The following is a 16,234-nucleotide window of genomic DNA, read 5'->3' as shown; positions in this document are numbered from 1 at the left end:
CTCTCTGCTCAGCGGCAAGCCTGCTTCTCCTTCTGCCTGCCACTCCCCTTGCTTGTGTGCTGTCAAATGAATGAATAAAATCTTTAAAAAAGAAGAAACGGATTTCTTAATAAATTGTTGAATTTTTGTTATAATTGCTACTGATTTCAATGTCATTTATCTTACTTTTGCCTCATAGTCATTTTGTCAAGTTTATGTAATTTATATAAAATCATACACAATAAAACAGAGATTCTAAGTGTTTGAGGACTTTTAACAACTCCATACTTTCATGCACCCATCTCCAATCATGATATAAAACATGTTTTTTCGTCCAGAAAGTGCTCTTGGGACACTCTGCAGTAATACCCTTCTCTATACTCACCAAATAGAACTGGTGATCTGATTTCTATCACCTTATTTATCACCACAGATTCATTTAATCAATTCTAGAACATTTTTAAAATATTTTATTTACTCATGAGAGACACACAGAGAAAAAGAGGCAGAGACACAGGCAGAGGGAGAAGCAGGCTCCATGCAGGGAGCCCAACATGGGACTCCATCCTGGGACTCCAGGATCAGGCCCTGGGCTGAAGGTGGCGCTAAACCGCTGAGCCACCCGGGCTGCCCGAACTTTTTTTTTTTTTTTTTTGAGAGAGAGAGAGAGAGAGAATCTTAAGCAGGCTCCACGCCGAGTGCATACTCGCATAGGCCAACACAGGGGTCAAATTCACAACCCTGAAATCATGACCTGAGCTGAAATCAAGAATCAGGTGTCTGAGCCAGCCCAGGCACACTAGAACTCTTTTTAATGGAATTATACATTATGTAACATTTTGTAAGTCTTCTTTTGTTCAAAATAAAGGGTATGAGGATCAGAGATGTCACTGCATGTATCAGCATTCATTTTTATTATGGAATATGATATTAAGTGAATATACCACAATTTTTTTCATTCATCTACTGATGGATATTGGGTGATTTTAAGTTTTCTGGTATGATGAATAAAACTGTTATGAATTTACTGTACAAGTCTTTCGATGGACATGTTTTCACTTAACTTGGATAAATAACCAAGAGTGGAAACGTTACATTACAGGGTATGCCCTTAAGGTTAAGACAATTTACAATCCACCTTCCAAAGTAATTTTTACCATCTTACATTCCTATCTGCCAATGCAAGACTTCCATTTTCTTCCACAATCTTGTCAAAACTCCCTATTGTGAATCTTTTAAACTTCAGTCAACCTATTGCGTTAAAAGTGTACTTCATTTGTATTTTCAATGATAACTAATAATGTAGAATAGCTTATTGGGAATTAGTATATCTTTGGGAATTGTCTGCATGAGTTCCTTTGGCCATTTTTTTTAAGGACTTAATTTTTTGAGTAGTTTTAAGTTCACAGCAAAACTGACAGTACAGAGATTTCCAATATGCTTACTGCCACCCTATATATGCACAACCTTCTCCACTGTCAGCATCCCTCACTAGAGCAGTACCTTGGTTACAACTGATGAAACTACACTGATACATCATTATCACCCAGAGTCCATGGTCTACATCAGGGTTCACTCTTTGTGCTGTACAATCTATCTAGCTTAAACAAATGCATAGAAAGGTATCTATCATTATATCATAGAAGGCTTTCACTGCCCTAAAAATCCTCTGTGTCCTGTCTATTCATCACTCCCTGGTCTCACCCCTGGCAACCACTGATCTTTTTACTGCCTCCATAGTTTTCCCTTTGTTTTCCTTGTCATATAACTGGAATCACACAGTATGTAGCCTTTTCAGATTGGCTTCTTTGACTTAGGAATATATATTTAAGGGTCCTAGATGTCTTTTCATGTCTTGCTAGCTCTTTTTTGTTTTTTAGCACTGAATGATACTCCATTCTCCAGACGTACCACAGTTTACCCATTCACCTACTGAAGGGCCTCTTGGTTGCTTCCAAGTTTAAGGGATTATGAATAAAGTAGCTATAAACATCTATGTGCCAGGTTTTGTATGGACATAAATTTTCAGTTCATTTAGATAAATAGCACAATCACTGGATCCTATACTAAGAGTATGTTCAGTTTTCTAAGAAACCATCAAACTGTCTTCCAAAGTGATGGTGCCATTTTGTATTTCCACCAGCAATAGATGAGACTTCCCATTGCTCCACATCCTCACCAGTATTTGGGGGTGTCAATGTTCCAGATTTTGGGCAGTCTAACAGGTGTGTAATCATATCTCGTTGTTTTAATTTGAAAGCCTTCAATGAAATAGGATATGGAGCATTTTTTCATATATTGCAACCTGTGTATCTTCTTTGGCGAAGTGTCCAAGTCTTTTGCCCATTTATTCATCAGTTTTGTTTTTTTTAAGAGAGAGAGCGAGAGCAGGGGAAGGGACAGAGGGAGAGGGAAAGGGAGAATCTCAAGCAGACTCCCCGCTGATCTCAGAGCCTGAAATGGGGCTCAATCCCACCACCCTGACATCATGACCTGAGCCAAAACCAAAAGTTGTATGGTCAACAGACTGAGCTACCCAGACACTCCTGTTTGTTTTTTTTCTCATTGTTGAGTTTGAAGAGGTTTGTGTATATTTTGCATGACAGTTCTTGATCAGCTGTATCTTATGCAACCATGTTTCCTGAGTCTGGTTTCTCTTCTCACTCAACATTGTCTTTCACAGAGCAGAGGTTCTAATTTTAATGAAATCCAGAGTATCAATTATTTCTTTCACGGATTATGCCTTTGGTGTTGTATTTGGAAAGTCATCACCATAGCCAAGGTCATCTACGTTTTTTTTTTTTTAAAGATTTTATCTATTTATTCATGAGAGACACAGAGAAAGAGAGAAGCAGAGACACAGGCAGAGGGAGAAGCAAGCTTCAGGCAGGGAACCTGATGTGGGACTCAATTCTGGGTCTCCAGGATCACGTCCTGGGCTGAAGGCAGGCACTAAACCACTGAGCCACCCAGGGATCCCCTCTAGATTTTCTCCTATGGGGATCCCTGGGTGGCGCAGCGGTTTGGCGCCTGCCTTTGGCCCAGGGTGTGATCCTGGAGACCCGGGATCGAATCCCACATTGGGCTCCCGGTGCATGGAGCCTGCTTCTCCTTCTGCCTGTGTCTCTGCCTCTCTCTCTGTCTCTGTGACTATCATAAATAAATAAAAATTTAAAAAAAAGTTTAGATTTTCTCCTATGGTATTTCCTAGGAGTTTATAGTTTTGCATTTTATGTTTAGATCTATGATCCATTTTGATTTAATTTTTGTGAAGTGTGTATGGTCTATGTCCACCTTCATTTTTTTTGAATGTCCAATTGTTCAGCACCACTTGCTGAAAAGACTATCTTTGCTCCATTGTGCTGCTTTCAAAGATCAGTTGACAGGTCAGATCACTTACGGGGATCTATTCCTAAGCTTTCTATTTTGTCCCAGAGATCTACTTGTCTATTCTTGTACCAATATGATGCTGTCTTGATTACTATAGTTTTATAGTAGGTCTTGAAGTTAGGGTAGCATCAGTCTTCTTTGTTCTACTTCAGTATTGAGTTGGCTCTTCTGCATCTTTTGCCTCTCCATATAAACTTCAGAATCAGTTTATCAATAGCCACAGAAAACTTGCTGGGAATTCGACCAAGACTGCATTGAGTCTATCAAGTTGGGAAGAACCAACATCTTGACAGTATTGAGTCTTCCTATCCATCTATTTACTTTGTTATTTTTCATCAGAGTTTTGTGGATTTCCTCATATATATCTTGTACATAATTTGTTAGATTTATACCAAAGCATTTCGCTTTTGGGAGTGCTAATGTAAGTGTTATTGTGTTTTTAATTTCAAGTTCCACTTGTTTGTTGATGGCATACAGGAAACCAACTGACATTTGTGTATTGACCTAAATTTTGCAATCCTGCTATAATCTCTTATTAGTTCCAGGGTTTTTTTTTTAAAGATTTTATTTATTTATTCATAGAGACAGAGACTGAGAAAGAGAGAGAGAGAGAGAGAGAGAGGCAGAGACACAGGCAGAGGGAGAAGCAGGCTCCATGCAGGGAGCCCGATGTGGGACTTGATCCCCGGTCTCCAGGATCACACCTCGGGCTGCAGGTGGCACCAAACTGCTGAGCCACCCAGGCTGCCCAGTCCCAAGTTTTTTGTCAGTTCTTTTGGATTTTATAGATAGATGATAAAGCGATACATGAACAAAGATGGTTTTATTTCTTCCTTCTCAGTCTGTATACTTTTTATTTCCTTCTCTTGCCTTAATGCATTAACAAGGATTTCCAGTATAATGTAAAAAATGATGGTACCTGATCTGAATGGGAAAGCTATAAGTGGGACATAACTACTTAAATCTTTCCTGTGGCTTCTTTCAAGAATTCTTTTTTTATCTTTGACTTTCTGTGATTCGAAAATGATATGCCTAGTTGTAGTTTTTTGGCATGTGTCCTCTTGGTGTTCTCTGAACTTCCTGATGTGATTTGGCATCTAACATTAATCTAGGGGAAATTCTCCACCATTATTTCAAATATTCTTTCTTTCTTTCTTTCTTTCTTTCTTTCTTTCTTTCTTTCTTTCTTTCTTTCTTTCTTTCTTTCTTTCTTTCTTTCTATTTTATTTATTCATGAGAGACACACAGAGACAGAGGCAGAGACACAGGCAAAGGGAGAGGCAGGCTTCATGCAGGGAGCCCAACGTGAGACTCGATCCCCGGGTCTCCAGGAACATGCCCTGGGCTGAAGGCAGCGCTAAACTGCTGAGCCACCTGGGCTGCCCCCTTTTCTTTCTTTTTCTGGTATTCCCATTATGTGTATGTTACCCCTTTGTAGTTGTCCCACAATCCTTGGATACTGTTTGTTTTTCAATCTTTGTTTTCTTTGCTTTTCAGTTTTGTTGTTGCTGTTTTGTTTTTTGCTTTTGTTTTGGTAATCTTCATTGCTATATCCTCAAGCTCAGATTCATTTCTTAGCCATGTCCAGCCTACTACTACTAAGCCCATCAAAAGCATTCTTCAAATTGAACACCAATAAAAAATAAATTTATTAAAAAAATAAAAAATAAAATAATAATAATAATAATAATAATAATAAAGCATTCTTCATTTCTGTTACAGTGCTTATTTCTAGCCTGCCTTTTTAATTGTTAGGATTCCCAACTCTGTACTACATTGCCCATCTGTTCTTGCATGCTATCCACTTTATCCACTAGAACGCTTAGCATTTTAATCATAGTTGTTTTATTTTTATATTTATTTGAGGGACAAAGAGCATGGGGAAGGGAGGGAGGGAGGGAGGGAGGAAGGGAGGAACAGAGGGAGAGGGACAAACAGACTCCCTGCCGAGCACGGAGCCCAACATGGGACTTGACAGGGGGCTCGATGGGGCTTGATCCCAGAACCCTGAGATCATGACCTCAGCCAAAGTCAGATGCTTAACTGACTGAGCCACCCAGGTGTCCCAATCATAGTTGGTTTTTTGTTTTGTTTTTTTAATTCCCAGTCTGTTAAGTCTAAAATCCTGGCCATGTCTAGTTCTGATGCTTGCTTGGTCTCTTCAAATTGTGTTTTTACCCTTTGGTATGCCTCAAAATTTTGATAGTTGGGCATAATGTACCATGTAAAAGCAAAAGTTGTAAACAGGTCTTTTGTAATGTGATGGCGAGATGTGGGGGGGAAGTGTTTTAGAGTCTGAGGATTAGACCTCAGTCTTTTTTTTTTTTTTTTAGACCTCAATCTTTCTTTTAAGATTTTTAATTTATTTATTCATGAGAGACAGAGACACAGGCAGAGGGAGAAGGAGGCTCCATGCAGGGAGCCTGACGTGGGACTCGATCCCAAGTCTCCAGGATCACACCCTGGGCTGAAGGCAGCGCTAAACCGCTGAGCCACCTGGGCTTCCCTAGATCTCAGTCTTTTAGTGAGCTTCCACCATTGGACTGTTAACTTTAAAAGTGTTTATAATTTTTTTCTTCCCTTTAGGAGAGAATGGCCAGAGGGCTGCAGTTGGGCATTCCCCTACCCCCAGATACTGGAGTTGATTGGATTTTGGTCTTGTCCTTCCCCCCCCAGGTCATTTAGGTTCTGACAACACCCAGGCAGATTGGACTCTGGTTAGCTAGTTTCTCCTGAAGGCAGGTCTTGTGAAAACGGTGCTCTAGTGTATTTCAAAATGATTTTTTCCCTTCTCCCTGCTGGAAAAACAAGGGTTTTTTTTTCCCTCTGATATTTACTGTGGAAACCTCGTTAAGCTCCTAGAGGTCAATCTCCTAAAACAGTGAAGGCGCCTCTCCAAATCAATGTTCCTGGAGTTTGTAATTCTAAGTTGTCTGCATCAAGCCTCCAAGGATTCCTCAATCACAGGGCAGGTTTTCCTACTCAGCATTTGCTCCCAAGGTGGTTTCCATTTGTGGTGTCTGCTCATGGAAGCTGTTATCCTATTTGCCTGCTTGTCTCTCTAATCTTTGAAGCAGCGTGTTGCCTGTGTCCTCCTCTCTCTTATAGACCCCAGAAGAGTTGATTTTTCAGTCAGTTCAGCTTTTTACTTTTTAGGATGGAGCAGTGGCTTCTAAGCTCCTTACATGTAGAACTGGACTTTATTATATGTATTTGCCTCTCTCAACTTGTGGCTTACATTTTAATTTTCAACAGTATCATCAACAGAGTATAAGTTTTAAATCCTTTTTTTTTTTTTTAAGTTTTAAATCCTGATGAAATTCAGTTAGGGACAGGTGGGGCCAGGCAGGGAAAGATAAGGGAAAGGCCCAGAGTGGCTCCTATAAATCTCTGGGCTCCCATAAATCCCAAGGACACCAAAAGGCCCAGAGTCAGGTTCCTACCAATCCCAAGGAAACAGAGTTAAAGCACAAAAACAGAGAAAAAAAAAATTTTAAACCCTGGCTTCCTAGCTCCAGAATGTTAGGGAGTATCTCCCTTTGATGGTTACTAAGCAATCACAGAAACTCACCAGACCCCCAAACAGCCATATGTCAATCACACAAGACAGCACAAAGAAATCTCAAGGCTGTGGGCTCCCTGGTTAGTTTCTCAGTAAATGGCCAGCCAAAAAAGCCGCCCTTAGTGGCAACCCTGTTGGGACCCATCTCACTTCTGAGAGCTTTCTCTGTATCTTTGCTTAATAAACATTTATCACTTTACTCACTCTCTTTGTCCTTGAGATTCATTCTTCGACTCTTGAGACAAGAACCTAGCTTTCCTGTATCAAAATCCAATTTACCAACTGCCTCCTTAATGGTTCGTGCTTTTTGTGTCCTAAGAATTTATAAGGATTTTGTCTTATATTTTCTGCCAGAAGTCTTATATTAACATTTTTTCCACTGTGTATGCAATGAAGTAAGAGACTAGATTTCCATTTTTCCAGTTCTCAGAGGGGAAATTACAGCTGTAGATAGTTTCATTAAAAAAAACTCAAATCAAAAAAAAAAAAAACCTCAAATCACTTTACACTTTAAAAATCTATTAAATGAAGAGCAAAGAGAACCCAAGATTAGCAAAGGAAGGAAATAAAATAAGAGTGGGGAGAAATGAAAAACAAGAGAGAAAATTAACAAAAGCAGAAGTTAGTTCTTTGGAAAAGTTAACAAAATTGGCAAATATTTAGCTAGACTGACAAAAAAGAGGTAAGAGCCAAATCACTAAAATTAGAAACAAAGTGAGGACGTTTAACACTGGCCTTACATAAGTCAGAAGGCAAGAGAATCCTGAGGAAATTGTAGGCCGACAAATTAGATAAACTTGGTGCAATGCACAAATTCCTAACCATCCTCCTCCCCCCCACCAAACTATGAAGACTGACTCAAGAGAAAATAGTGTCTGAAAAGACCTGTAACATTAAAGAGATTGAATCAGTGACTGTTTTTTTTAAAGACTTCATTTATTTATTCATGAAAGGCCAACTCTAAACCACTGAGCCACGCAGGCGCTCCTGAATCACTGATTAAAAACTTCCCAAGGGGCACCCTGGGTAGCTCTGTGGTTTAGCACCGCCTTCAGCCCAGGGTGTGATCCTGGAGACCTGGGATGGAGTCCCACGTTGGGCTCCCTGCATGAAGCCTGCTTCTCCCTCTGTGTCTCTGCCGCACCACCCCCCCCGCCCCCGTGTCTCTCATGAATAAATAAATAAAATCTTAAAAAAAGAACTTCCCAAGAAAGAAAAATCCAGGCACACAGATGGTTTCACTTGTGAATTCCACCAACCATTTAAAGAAGAATTAATGCCAATATTTCTCAAAGTCTTAAAAAAAAAAAAAAAAAGAAAAAAACCCAGAAGAACAGGAGGTCATTCCATAAGGCCAGCATTACCCTGATACCAAAACCAGATTAAGACATCACACAAAAATAAGACTACAGGCCAGGGTCCTTTATGAGGAAACACGTAAAAATCCTCAACAAAATACCAGCAAACCAAACTCAGTTGTACATGACAAAGATTATACACCATGACCAAATGGAATGCAGGGGTTGTTCAACACAGGAGAAATCAACCAATGTACATTAATAGAATAGAGGGGGAAAAACTTAGGATCATCTCAATTGATGCAGAAAATAACATCATCTTTGACAAACCAGACCTCCTTTCATGATTTAAAAAAAAAAAACAAAAAACAACACTCAGGAAACCAGAAATAGAAGGGAACTCCTCAACATGATGAAGGATATGTATGAAAAACCCCTAGTGGACATCATACTCAATGGTGGAAGACTAAGAGCTCTCCTTATACTTAGATGAGGAACTCGATGAGGATGGCTGCATTCACCACTGCTATTTGATATTTCTGGAAGTTCTAGCTAGAACAAGTGAACCAGAAAAAGTAATAAAAGGCTTCCATATCAGGCAGGAAGAAGTAAAACTATCTCTAAACCCAGGTGATGGGATTCTGTATACAGAAAAACCAAAGAAAGCACAAAAGACTAGAAATAACACCCTTCAGACAAAGCAGGAACTTACAAATTCTCAGTCATGTTTTTGAAACATTCTGAAGCATCTTTCCAAAGTCGAAAATTGTATTTCTTTCCTTTTTTTTTTTTTTTTTTTAAGAGAGAGAGAAAATCTTAAGCACTCCACACCCAGCAAGGAGCCCAGCACAGGCTCCATCTCACAACCCTGAGATCATGACCTGAATGAAAATCAAGAGTTGGATACTTAACCAGCTCACCCAGGCACCCCAAAAAGTATTATTTCTATATGAAACCCCCCTAAAAACACATCCTCAAAATGTCCACCACCCTCCCAATGCCACCTTCCCTAGAAGTGACAGAAATTTAAATCAGTTGAAGTTGAAATAAATACCATGCTTTTGGGATCCTTGGGTGGCGCAGCGGTTTGGTGCCTGCCTTTGGCCCAGGGCGCGATCCTGGAGACCCGGGATCGAATCCCACATCGGGCTCCCGGTGCATGGAGCCTGCTTCTCCCTCTGCCTGTGTCTCTGCTTCTATCTCTCTGTGACTATCCTAAGTAAATAAAAATTAAAAAAAAAACACCATGCTTTTGAAATGCTTATAAAAATGTTTTACTTGGGATCCCTGGGTGGCTCAGTGGTTTAGCGCCTGCCTTTGGCCCAGGGCGTGGTCCTGGAGTCCTAGGATTGAGTCTTGCATCGGGCTCCCTGCGTGGAGCCTGCTTCTCCCTCTGCCTGTGTGTCTCTGCCTCTCTCTCTCTGTGTATGTCTCTCATGAATAAATAAAATCTTTAAAAAAAATGTTTTACCTCCTAATGCAACAACTTCAAATACAGTTTTTCCCAGTATTTGGTAGAAAATTTGATCCTAGGAGAACAGAAAGTGAGGTATTTATTGTCACAGCTGAGCTAAATTTCAGTCCCATGCCCTTCCATCCAGGTCCTAGGCCCGCCTCATACCCTCCAAACGTCTGCCTGTGCTTCTCTTCCCATGCTGTGAGAGTTGGCAACAGGGCCACTTCACCATTGGATCCATGAACACAGAGTCCAGGGCTTTGGAATTTGCAAGCGGTTATTAAAATATTGCAATTCTGGAAGGAAATTACTGAATAAAAAATCTAAAACTATAATAAATGTTGAAGCTTTTACAAAAAGAAACATGTCTAACCATCAACTGCAATTCATTTCCACTCAACAGGATTTTATGCCAATATCCTCAAATGTGGGCTGTGGGTATCTTATATAACATTAGAGACATAGGGCTTCCAAGAAAGCCAGAATGCATGGAGCCAGTAGAGGCCTTCGAACAGCCCTTGCTGGTAGCTTGGACTTCTCTTCAGCTTTACCAGTGTTCCCAAAATCAGGCTACATAGCCTCCTCTGCTTGCAAACAATGGTGCCCCCAGAGGAGATGAACGAACATTCCTTCTGGACCTGCTGTGCCACTATGACAAGCCTGAGGATGAAAGGTGACCTTTGATCCCAAGCTGAAAACCACTCAACAAAACAGCATTTTCAAGGAAGGAAGTCAATGTTCCAGAGGCAATGACTGGTCTGAGAGAAGAGAAATGCAGGCTTATTTATCTTTTGATGGGTCATATGAAAGACATGCTCTCAAGTGAATAGATGCAACACACAGGGACTTTATTACTGAGCCTGGGGAGGGAAAATAAAACACACAAAATTAAAAAAAAAATTTAACCTTCTGAATACATGATGAGAGCATCTCTAAGCACCTGAGAAAATGCCCTTGCAAAAGATGGCCCCCGGAGCTGAAGATCTGGAGCTTCATGGTCAGTTCATCTCTGCATCCATCAATCCATTCACTCATGAAATATTTATCGATCACCACCTAAACTAGGGGGACAGCTATGAAAAGATCATTGCCCAGAATTATGATGTGCTGTTGTTGTATTTTTCTGTTTGTTTCATTGGTCTGTCTTTGCAACAGTGCTATATTATAGATTTATAGTAACTCTTGAAACTTGCATGTAAATATTCCCACCTTGTCTCATTCCAAGACTGTACTCACTACTTTTTGTCTTTCCATATAAGTTTTAGAATTAGCTTATTAATTTCATAGCAAATCCTATTGATATTTTTACTTTATTGTATAGGGTCTATAGGTCAATTTGGGGAGAACTATCATCTTTACAATGGAGTCAATCATTAAATATACTGTATCTTCCCATTTGTCTTTTAAAATTTCCGTCAAAAAAAAAAATAAAAAAATAAAAAAAAATAAAATTTCCGTCAGTAATACATATGTGTATATGTAGATATACACGCTTGTTTTGTTTTATTTAGACATCTTTAATATTAAGGCATATACCTTTAAAAATTTTTTTTATTTTGGGACACCTGGGTGGCTCAGGGCATGATCCCAGGATCAAGTCCCATATCGGGGCTCTCAGCTGGGAGCCTGCTTCTCCTCCCTCTGCCTGTGTCTCTGCCTCTCTCTTTGTCTCTCATGAATAAATAAATAAAATCTTAAAAAATAAAATTAAAAAATTAAAAAGATTTTATTTTTATTAATTTCTCCACCCAGCGTCGGCTCAAACTCACCTCGAGATCAAGAGTCACACATTCCACTGAGCCTAACAGGTACTACAGCATTATGCCTTTTTTTAAGAAAAGTATTATTTATTTTTTAAAAAAAGATTGAGAGAGAGTGCGAGCTAGAGAGAGAGAGACCATGAGTGGGGCGGGGCGGGGCGGGGCAGGGAGTCGGGGCAGAGGGACCCGGAGAAGCAAACTCGCTGCTGAGCAGGGAGCTGCATGTGGGGGGTTGATCCCAAGATCCTGAGATCATGACCTGAAGCAAAGACGCCCCAAATAAAGTATTATTTAAAGAAATTATATAAGGTAAAAAAAAAAAGTCAAATATCAGTATTTACCAATGCTTTCTTTATCTGAAACGTTATTTCAGTTGTAAAAAAACCATCTCCTATTACAAAAAAATAATCAAAACCTTTACTGGATTTAACTCATTTTTAAAAAGTCCTAAATCTTTTTTTCCCTTTTTTTTTAATTTTTATTTATTTATGATAGTCACAGAGAGAGAAAGAGAGAGAGGCAGAGACATAGGCAGAGGGAAAAGCAGGCTCCATGCACCGGGAGCCCGATGTGGGATTCGATCCCGGGTCTCCAGGATTGTGCCCTGGGCCAAAGGCAGGCGCCAAACCGCTGCGCCACCCAGGGATCCCTTTTTTTTTTTTATAGATTTATTTGAGAGAGAAAGAGAGAGAGAACACACGCATGGGTTTGGGGGAAAGGGCAGAGAGGGAGGGAGAGTGAGAATCCCAGACTCTGTACTGAGCCCAGAGCCTGATGTGGGGCTTGATCCCACAACCTTGAGATCATGAACTGAGCCAATACCAAGAGCCAGATGCTTAATTGACCAAGCCACCTAGGTGTCCCTGAAGTCCTAAATCCTAAGTAGAAAATACGGTAATTTGGGATCCCTGGGTGGCGCAGCGGTTTGGCGCCTGCCTTTGGCCCAGGGCGCGATCCTGGAGATCCGGGATCGAGTCCCACATCAGGCTCCCGGTGCATGGAGCCTGCTTCTCCCTCTGCCTGTGTCTCTGCCTCTCTCTCTCTCTCACTGTGTGCCTATCATGAATAAAAAAAAAATAAAAAAAAAATCCTTTAAAAAAAAAAAAGAAAATACGGTAATTTTAAAAGTTTGGTATATTACTTCTATGGCTTATTAACATATATTATGTACATACAGCTTGTCCTTTTTATAGTAAACCTGGCTAGATGAATCACTTATACTAAGCACTGTAAAATAAAAGCAAGAGCAAAATGTTTTTAGCAAAATTCTCTGTATGAGAGAACTCTAAGTATCAAAGATATTCATTAGTAGTTGTTACGGATTGAATGGTGTCCCCTACCTTCCCAAATTCATATGTTGAAGCTTCATCTCCAATGTCACTGTGTTTGGAGACACAGCATTTAAGGAGATAATCAAGGTTAAATGTGGTCATAAGGGTGAGTCCCTAAAACCAATAGGATTGGCGTCCTTATAAGAGACACCACCAGGAGAGCACACAGAGGACCACAGAAGACAACAGCGAGAAGGTACCACCTGCCAACCAAGGGGAAGGCTCACCAGAAACCAACTCTCCTGGCATTCTCATCTTGGAATTGTAGCCTTCCCAACAACAAATTTCTGTTGTTTAAGCGATATTGCTATGGTAGCCCTAGCCCATGAATACAGTGGTTGATCATCATCTGCTACAAAACATGTAACAAAGCATCTTCATTGAATTGTTTTCCCTATTGCAGCTGTCCTTTGGCATCTAAAAGAAGGATTTCCCATAAAAATAAGCTGCAGTGAAATTCACTTAATGATTAGTTTATAACAATCTCTTTAAAAATTTTTTTTTCTTTCTGCCTATTCTCACAGGGGCATCATGATATTGGAAGTATTTATAGGAAGATATTATTTGAGTAATTTCAAATGATGCATAGCCCTTCATGTTAGAAAGGTGCTTTGTGGTCACAACTACTTCAAAACATTAATTATATTCAAATAACCTGACATATCAAGCTTCAGCAATTCCAGAAGCATGGTTTTGACACACAGCAATTTTTTAATCATGCAAATGTGAAATGTGCAGTGCTGAAAACTAAAGTGTACAGTGTTGCAAAACTCAGATAATGACCTAATGTCCAGATAACATAACCAGCTCACAGTAAGCCATACTACATCATCAAGACTTTGGGGAGTATAATTCCAAAGAAGGGAGTACCTTTCCCATTGTTACAACATTTCACTATATCAATACAATAGTCTTTAACACAATAGTCATACTTTTGTTGGAATCACATACTACTTTCAAGATGATTTTCACTCCGTGATTTAAGTACCAAAACAATGTAGAGTCTCATGATGGACTGCAAGATCATTCACAGAAACTCATAAGGCTTTTAAAAGAATGCATTTCTCCACTTAAAATTTACTCATGCAAGCTGTTGAGGTTTAAGACAGCAGAGCAATTGCGTGTATATAAAATGTGGCTCTTCTTTATCCAGGGGTTGGTCTGAAAGCACGTAGTTTCAATGCACAAAAAAGATTCAAAATTCTACCTTAAGGAGATCCAACAACCTTTAAAAAATTTTCCCAATAATATTTTATAGTTCTTTTGCACAGAGGACTTGGACATTCATTCCTAGGAAAGTGATACTTTTTCATATTATAAATTGTGACTGTAACAGACAGAATCATAGTCCTCAAAGATGGCCATATCATAATCCCCAGAGTCTGTGGCTATGTTACATTAAGTGACAAAAGGGACTTAAGGTTTGCAGTTCGCAATTAAGGCTGCTAATCAGATAATCTTAAAGCAGAGATCATCCAGGTGGGCCCAATCTATTTAGCTTAATGGCTAAAGACTGAAGCAGAAGAGTGGGTCAAAGGGATGCTACACAGGGATTCAATCTCTCTGCTGGCTTTGAAGATGAAGGAAGGGGACCACAAGCCAAGGAATGCAGTGGCCTCCAGAAGCTGGGAATGACCTTGAATTTACATCCAGCAAAAAAACTGCTCTGCAACCACAAGGAACTGAATTGTTCCAACAAAGCCAAAGGAGCAGGAGGCAGAATCTCCTAGATCTTCCAGAAGAGTGCAGCCCTGAAGACCTCTTCATCTTAGCCTTGGGACCCCGACCTTTGAAGATACTATGACATAGAGTTTGACATTTCCCCCAGTGCAGAGTAACCCATAGGGAACTCACATCATGGATTTTAAACAGGGTGGTGTGATACAACCACATCTGTAGCTGTGGGAGGACACCAGGAAGGGCCAATAAGTGGAAGCAGGAAGATCAGTGTAGTTCAGAGAGGATGATGTCTGAAACCATGCCAGATGGTGGTGGAGGTGGACAGATTCCAGATGATTGACTGGAGGCACAGGTGATGGGTTTGCCAAGGGACTGGTTGTAGAGGGTAGGCAGCAGCAACACTGGATGGTTCCTAGATTTCTGACTTGAAATCAGTGAATATGATTTCCCTGGTGGAGATGAGAAAACCTGGGCAGGTGACACACTTTGATGTACATGTGGGTGACTAAGAAACTAATGTGTCAAACTTGAGATGTGAGACACCTGAATGGAGATCACAGGTAGGCAAATAAATTTTTCAATCTTAAAGAAATTTTTAAAAGCTTGTGTTAGGTCATCTCTACCCCCAACATGGGGCTCAAACTCACAACCCCAAGATCAAGAGTGCACGCTCTACCGCCTATGCCCCCCAGGTGCCCTCCAGCAGATGTCTTTTTAAGCTTGGAGTTCAGGGGAGAATCTGACCTGCAACCACACAACTGGAAGCCATCAGCATGTAGATGTCGTTTCAAGGTACTGAGATGTGAAGAGAACCCCCAATAGCCCTGAGGAACACAAACATTTAGAAGTTGGGTGCAGGGGCAGCCCTAGTGGCTTAACAGTTTAGTGCCACCTTCAGCCCAGGGCATGATCCTGGAGACTGGGGATCAAGTCCCACATCGGGCTCCCTGCATGGAGCCTGCTTCTCCCTCTGCCTGTGTCTCTGCCTCTGTGTGTGTGTGTGATGAATAAATAAAATCTTAAAAAAAAAAAAAAAGAAGTTGGGTGCAGTGGTGCAGTGGAAGGAGCACCGTGTTAAGTGTTGATTCTGCGCTTGTACTAATACATATATATTTTATATATATATATATATATATATAAGATTTTATTAATTTATTCATGAGACACAGAGAGAGGCAGAGACACAGGCAAAGGGAGAAGCAGCCTCCCCCCAAGGAGCCCGATGCGGGACTTGATCCCATGATCCTGGGATCACAACCTGAGTCAAAAGACCATTCACTCACTCAACCACTCAACCACTGTGCCACCCAGGTGCTCTTATGTATATGTTTAAAGATGGAAAAAAAAAGATGGATGGTATGGGAACACCGGAACAGGTGACGATGATCCAGAACAGGAGAGATGACAATTTAGGAGAGGGATAAGCAAGAGATCCAACTCTCCAAGAGACAATGTAAGGGGCAGAGTGCAGGGCTCAGGTGCAGGGCGCGGCTTCTGGCAGGAGGAATGAGTACAGAAGAGATAGATTTGCCTGGTTGGTGGAGGGAAGAGGGAGTATAACATCTGCCGCCTTCATCCTGCTCAGTAAATCATGAAAAGAGCAGAAGGGTGTGGGAGGGTTGAAGGTACAATAGCTGATGTAGGGAAAGAACAACTAAGTATCAGAGGATCAGAGTAGGATCGGATCCTCTGGTGACTGTGTGTCTGAGGTTGATAATCATTAAAGTGAAACCAGCCAGCTCAGTTGTGTGGTTTTCTTCTAGAAATACTCAGCTCTT

This window comes from Nyctereutes procyonoides, unplaced genomic scaffold (genome assembly GCF_905146905.1).
Source record: "Nyctereutes procyonoides isolate TBG_1078 unplaced genomic scaffold, NYPRO_anot_genome, whole genome shotgun sequence".
In the NCBI taxonomy this organism is placed as follows: Eukaryota; Metazoa; Chordata; class Mammalia; order Carnivora; family Canidae; genus Nyctereutes; species Nyctereutes procyonoides.
The sequence above is the reverse complement of the archived record's forward strand: the minus strand, read 5'-3'. Positions refer to the sequence as shown.